This window comes from Aythya marila, assembly GCF_965140915.1.
Source record: "Aythya marila genome assembly, chromosome: 5".
Lineage (NCBI taxonomy): Eukaryota > Metazoa > Chordata > Aves > Anseriformes > Anatidae > Aythya > Aythya marila.
The window spans coordinates 10,614,280-10,621,403 of record NC_139046.1 but is presented as its reverse complement, the minus strand read 5'-3'; positions in this window follow the sequence as shown (position 1 = coordinate 10,621,403).

The window sequence follows — 7,124 nt, the reverse complement described above, 5'->3', positions numbered from 1 at the left end:
AAATTTAAAAAAGAAAAAGAAAAAAGAAAAAAAGACTTGTTTTGCTCACAACAGGGCCAGAATACTTGAATAGGTGTTGCTCTATTAAACTAGTTTTGCTCTATTAAACTTCTATAGCAGGAGAAAAATCTTGAGTTAACAAAACTGTTTACAGATAGGCAGCAAAACTCACAACAATGTCATTCAGTTTGCCAGAGTTATTTGCAACCCATTACAGATGACAGCTGCTATTTCACCACAATCAGTTAGCCTTGGGCCACAGTATATAGATTCAAATTCCATTGTTTTAGTCACGACACGAAAAAATTAATCACATTGTTGCTTTTACAGCTCTCTTTCTGGGAAAATGCTTGCATGGGAGGTACCGAGCAGAATCCTCTAAGGAATATTCTTTTCCATAGTAAAAAAAATAAAAATAATATAAAAAATTAAATGTTTCTTTAACACTATAAGTAACAGCCCTATTAAGCTCCCATGAGTGAAGCTCCTTCTTCATAGTGCAGACAGAAGCCTGAAAGAGTTAAAAGTGCACACATGGAGGATACACCTCAATATTGCATCCAAAATACTGCTCTTGTGTAGGCATTGGAATATTATTTTCCTTATCCTTCTCTAATGTTTGCTAATCTTATTGCACTGGGGAGCGTTAGAAGTACTATGACAACCCCAGCTAATGCCAAGGTGGTTTAGGAAAAGTCCAGATCTGGCCTCTGCACTACTTGGGACAACTCCCACAAGAGCAAATATGCACAAAGCACCCTACCCACTGCAGCAGCACGGGCTCCTCCAAGCACGTGGGGGTGAAGAAAACCATTATCATCCTGAAGATCTAGCAGTGTTCTTCAGATGTTTGCTGAGGAAACAGGAGTATGTTTTGAAAGGTCGTTGGGAATTTCAGTCCTCAGGAGATGTGCAGACCCCACTCAGGAATATGCCTGCAATTATGAAGAGATGAAGAGCCTTCCTGCCAGTAAACTGGGTAGCAAAAACTGTCGATTTCAACAGTGCAGGATTTATTCCTCACTGACTCAGAGGGTTTGATATGCCAGCTGCTGAGTCCTCACAGCCATTTGGATTTCCCCTGGAAACTTCCCTCTGTGGCACTTGCCAAGCCTGAATTGGCTTGGACATGAGAGGAGATCCCAGCAGGAGAGGGCCTGGGAATAGAAACAGGCAAGCTTTGGGTACACGACAGGAAACCTAAAACAGAAGAACTCCTTGATGTCTTCCCTTCAAGACCTCAAAAAGAGGTACTGTTTTGCAGTTTCTCATGTGTTTCCCACCCTGTACTTTCCCCCTTGGGGTGACTTTGTGCAAAAAGAGGACCTAAGGCAGCAAGTGATGGGGCGGACAGGCAGCTGGGCTGGGGACACCCTGCTCAGTCCTACCAGGCCCAAACACGGTGCTGCCACCACTGGGGTGGCCAGGCAGAATCTGGTGCCACCCAGCGCCCTTTGGGATCAGCGTCCATTCTCCGACCTAAAATTAGGCACAGCCCTCAGCATCTGGGGAGGAGCAAGGGGCTGAGTGCCTGTGAGGATAAATTTCGACACGAGTGGAAGCATTTCCCCCCCACAGCCACCAGCAGCAGGTACTCCAGCAGCTCCACTGGCACGGCTGAAGGAGCCCTGGCTGCTGCAGAGGGGTTTTGGCATTGCTGGTGAGGAAAACAACGTGCATCTTGCAAGCACACACACATCATCTGAGGGCTGATTGCCATGTTATGCTGCTGCCTGTGTTCACCGTGGGCATTCAGAAGGCGTTGATAGAGAAGCAGTGTGACATAAAGAGGAAGTGCTGAAATAATAATAAAGAACTATGGGGTAGAAAGTGCTGAAGTACCTTAAAAATGGGGTGATAAAAAACACAGTGCTTTTCTCTCAGAGGACCTGAGGCTTCCCCAAAGCAGCAGTGTGTCCCATCCTCTCTGTGGTAGCAGCAGAGGTGATCCCAGGCTCCTGCAAGCCCCTCACTGAGCCCATCACAGACATGAACTTGTGGCTGTGCCCCACAGTATGCCATACATCCCTGAGTGGTGCTGGGCAGCAGGAAACCCATGTTCCCTTTCTGTGCGGAGATGACTGGGCTTTCACAACAGTGAAAGGCACTTCCAGTTTCCTTCAGCCTTCACGCTGGTGAAGGGAAGGAGCTACACCCTTCCTCACCGCCCGCTGCTGCTCGCCAGGTCACCACAGCACGCAATAAGGGTGCCAGCCGGTCTGACAGCAGCTCCTTGCACGGGGATTTGCATTTGTCCCAGGCCGAGGGGACACAGGCAGGGACCATGTGGCTGGCAGGGATGTCATGGTGAGCAGGCCCTGCTCCAGCACACTGCTGTGGGCATGTCAGGGACAGCTGGGCCCTGAAACCTCAGGCACGGACCCCTCCTGCAGCCCCATCAGGGCAGGGAGGCAGGACAACCCCAGAAATGCACACCTGCCCCCCACAAACATCGGGGTGTTCTCAGGGCAGCCTCGGACATGGATGCCTCCCCTGCCAGAAATATCACAGCCGAGGTGTCATTGGCGTCAGCTACAGACCGCTCCTCAAGCGGAAATATCAGGGTGGGGATGCAGACCACACTGCATGTAAGCCCCTCCTTCAACAGAGATTTAGGGCATTCCTGTCAGATTCAAATTCCTGGTCCATGACTCAGACACATAGGATTTTTGATGCCAGTAGAAACCAAAATCAGGAAAGCTCTGTACAGCTGATTCAATTCAAATGTGGCTGGAGACAGCAGAACTACCAACTTGTGAGGCTTGTGTCAGTGGTTACAATGCTCTCAAAAGGGGATCACACCTTTGTAGCTGCTAAATCATAGTCCTTCAATACTGCAAAACTACTTTAAAAAATCAGATGTTGAGTTCAGGTGATACCTTTTAACAGTAAGATGTTACTGGGATTAGCCAACTCCATGGTCCCCTTTAATCTCAGGCTGAGCTATCACAGCTGTAAGGGAAGAGTCTGCTTCTTGTCTACTGCAAAATATAACCCACACAAGGAGTTCAGAGAAGGCCACAAGCAGGCTTTAAAGTTAGGAGTCCACCCCTTAATGTGTTTCTGTGATAGTTTTGAAAGAGAAGTGTCATACTTAAAATTGATATATCTTAGCACTTGTCTATGGACAAACAACTCATTGCAAACGCCTAGCTTTCAAGGGCTGCAGGACGCAAATGAAAACAAGGTTAGGCCAGGGAAGTAATTCATGAAATAAGAGGAAAAATGAGGTTACATCCTACTATCTCACACAAGAACTTAAGAAAAAAACTAGACGTTTCTCTAAATACTGAGGTGAACTTACTACTGACTTCTGCTTGCTGTACAAACCCCTTTCCCACAGCTGCCATGGTTAGACAGTGTCCTCAAACTGTCAGCAAACAGTCTTGTCAGCCTGAAAGACTTCAGGCTGGTGGTCCAGCAGGACACCCCTCACCAGGGGGTACTCTTCACTGACGGAAGCTGGCCCCTAGCACATCTAGGTGTCCAGATAGCTGCAGCCAAGGAGGCTCTCAGTTCACTGACACACAGAGGAGCCCCAAGAGGAAGGAAAACTTCATCCCAGTAATTTCATGTATTTGTCTAGAAGGAGAAGTCCTGGGCTTTGCTTACCAATGCTTATGTCTTTTACAGGAAGCATCATCACCTACCACAGGACATTTTCTCACAGTAGTTAGTAGTCTGAAACAATCTACTTTGTAACCCTCACCTCTCGGTTCCTTTGCTCCACTCCTACGCCCACAACCTCCATGTCGCTGTGCTCCAACTGATATTTGGGCGTATCACCACAGATCTTCTGAGCTTGGTTGCTGATGGAGAAAGAAAGCTCGTTTACATTGCTTGCAGTCATCAGGACTGGAAGCAAAGGCACTCCAGTCAATCAGAAGCAACATATTTTGGTGAGAACATCATCCAAGCAATCCTTTTATTATCTGAGTGGTCTAAGTTAAAATACACATCAATCTTGAGAGCTGGAACAATCTCCTCCAGACCTCCCTCTGGTTACCAGCTGCTTTGCCTCAAATGTTGAGCAGATGCTGCCTTTGGAGCCAAAAAGGCGCCTGCAGAGCTTGCTGACCCCCCATGTCCCTCCACTCAGGACAAGGAGCTGGGGCTCCAGATCCAAGCAAGTCTTCAGAATTCAGACTTTCAGCCCTTTGCTGATCCCAAGCCACATGAACTCCTGAACTGAGCTGGAGAGAGATGGCTAGTGTGAACTCCTGGCTTTTCACCCCACATTTTAACAAGCATCCCAAATTCTCTCTTATTAACCCTGTCTGCATACACACCACTTCTATCAAAATATCCCAGCAGGTTGCAGAACCAGAAGATGCATTTCTGACTTGCCCAGGTGATGCCCATTCACCCCCAAGGCCACTGCCAACCACCTGTACCCAGCCCTCTTGCTGCCTTAATATTGAAGCATGCACAGCTGGATTTACTTAGGACAAATTAGCTCAGCTGATGGAAAATCCCAAAGGGAAATTAATAGTTTCCCTGTATGGTAATAAAAGTAATTAAAACAAGCTTGAACAAAACTCTCCAATACCATTCACTGTATAAATGTATTGAATTAGCAGGTTCCAGGAAGGAAACCTTTACCCTTGTAATGATCTGCTTCTTGACACACCTTTAGCTGACAGAGAAGGATATTGGCTTTCCAGCATGCAGAAAGAGGAAATTCAAACTTCTCTTCAGAATAATGCCCTCATGAATACTTCTTGTTTATATTCTCTTCATTTTCATAGGCAGAACAAATTATTCATTCTCTAGTGCAAAGGATTCACAGCATTTTTATTTTTGTGGTAGAGACATCCCTTTTGTAGTCTTCTGTGCATCTAAATCTGGGTGTTAGGATTGCTAGTAAGAAAGGCTTCAATGCTCAACAGGGAAGAGGTGAATGATCCCATGTGAGTTCGCTGTTCAAACTTGTGGAAGCAACTGCAAAATGAAATTACAAATCTCTGAAGCAGCTCTTGCTTTTAAGAACAGGTTACAGCTGACAAATTTGTCATGCATATTAACAAAGAAACTGCAAAAGCCGGGAATTCTCAGAACCATAGATTTAACATAACTTCTTTGATAGCACAAACTGTAAATACAGAAAGTGTAGCCCTATGCAGTGCATTCTGAGTAGTAGTTACAGAACACATAAAAATTTCCATGCAATACCAAAATATATGCAGCCTGGAATAACTTGGTTAGCCACTAGACAGCTTCATATACATCAATACAAGATGCCCGTCTCGGGGAGCAGACTACGCAGACAAGCAACGCAATGATCCTGCTGATCAGCAGGGGGTTGAAGTGATAGATTTGTTTCGGGTAAATGCAGCATCTGAAGGATGACACCTAAGCTCCGAGTTGTTAATTTAAGGCCCAATTACAAGATGCTTCCTGTTCCCCTGCATGCTGGCAGAATAACCCTGGCCCCACTGAAGTTAATTTACAGTAGCGAAAGATGAGGCCCAGCAACAGACCCCATGATGTGAATCTACTTTGTAGCTCACATAAATTGTTCTGTACAGACATTTATCCAAGAAAACCAAGGATGCCTGCAGATTTGCAGCAGCTACATTTGGTAACACAAGCTGAGCGTCAGACTCCCTTGGTCTGTCCCATGTTGCTCGCTGCAGGAGTCTCCTATGTTAAGCTGAGGGTGAGACGCTGGTCTCGGAAGCCAGTAGGGAAGCTTCTGAGCTACAGGGACTCCCCAGATATTTAAAGAGAGGTTTTAGCAGGCCTGAGACGTGTCACTGAGTCCCCACTGCAAATCTGCTGCGTACCTGGGGACAGACACCTGTGTGTCCTGCAAAGATCACACAACCAAGGGCAGGGGAAGCAACGCAGCCCTGGGGTCCCGCCGTGTCCAGAAGAGCATCCTCTGCCTGCAGACAGCCAGGAGCACCACCGGCATGGCCGTGCCCCGAGCCAGGGGTGTGTGTAGCCCCCAGGAACCACATCCTCCAACCTCCTGCACAGAAGGGTCAGCAAATACAGCACCAAGCTTGCCTCCAGCTGCACCGTGCTGCCCTGAAAACCAGCTGTAACAGCACATTGCCATCAGACACACACAGTCGCTGCTCTTCAGAACCAAGTCTTGCACCATTTCATCCTTCCCATGATTTTCAATCTGACACACAAGCCTGTGTTTTGGTCCCATGGCGATGCCACAGACTGCCAGGCAGGTGACCCAGGCTCAGGCAATTCCTGAGGGGTCCCTGTGGCAGCACAGCCCGCAGGCTGCCCTGAGATGAATCAGTGTTTCCCAGTGACCAGAGATCATGGGTCTGAGTGTCCCCCCTGCTTCTGCTTCCTGTTTTGGCAGATATCATGGGGGTGGATTTTCTTTTCCTGCTACCGTGCTCGTTTTTGGGGAGGCAGTCCCAGAGATGAAAGCAGCAGCCCCAGAGGGTGGGATGCCAAAGTGGCACAGACCAGAAGAAGGATCTGCAGTTTGACACCATGCCTGCTCAGCCCAGAGCTTCCTTCCAGCACAAACATCAATCCTCAGCTACATCTTCCACCAGGGGATGCCCCCACACCGGGTTTCCATGGCTCTCCCCCCTTTACCCTCCTGAAACTGAGTGTGGGTGTCAGCAGCCAGGCCGAAGGGGAGAGCTCCAGCAACACCATGCAAGCTCATGGCTCATGCTCAGCTTTATGTCTCTGTACCATTTTTGTCACTTTGCATTAGACCATGGCTGTAGATGAACCAGAACTCATCCCAGGTGCAGTAACCATGTGCTGAGTCCGCTGGCTGCCCCACAGCAACTTCCAAGGAGAGGAAGGAGGTGACATTAGTAATCCAGCGGTGAGGTCAGCCTCTGCAAGAGGCCTATATTTTGATTTTCTGCCTGCAGGGCAGCTGCTACAGCCAAGATCTCCCCTAGGTGGATGTAGAAGATGCTCCACATTGAGGTGGGGGACAGCGTGGGCTTCCTGGACCATCTGCAGTGACCCCCCACAGCCACCACACCCCCCAGCTATGGCAGCATACAGGTTTCCCCAGTGGAGGCTTACCACGCCTCCGTGCCCAGGGATGTGGGCTCCTATGAAATCAGGGAGAAAAATCAGGAAAGCAAATGTCTCTTCTGCAAGCAGCAGATGCAGGTGGGGTGTGG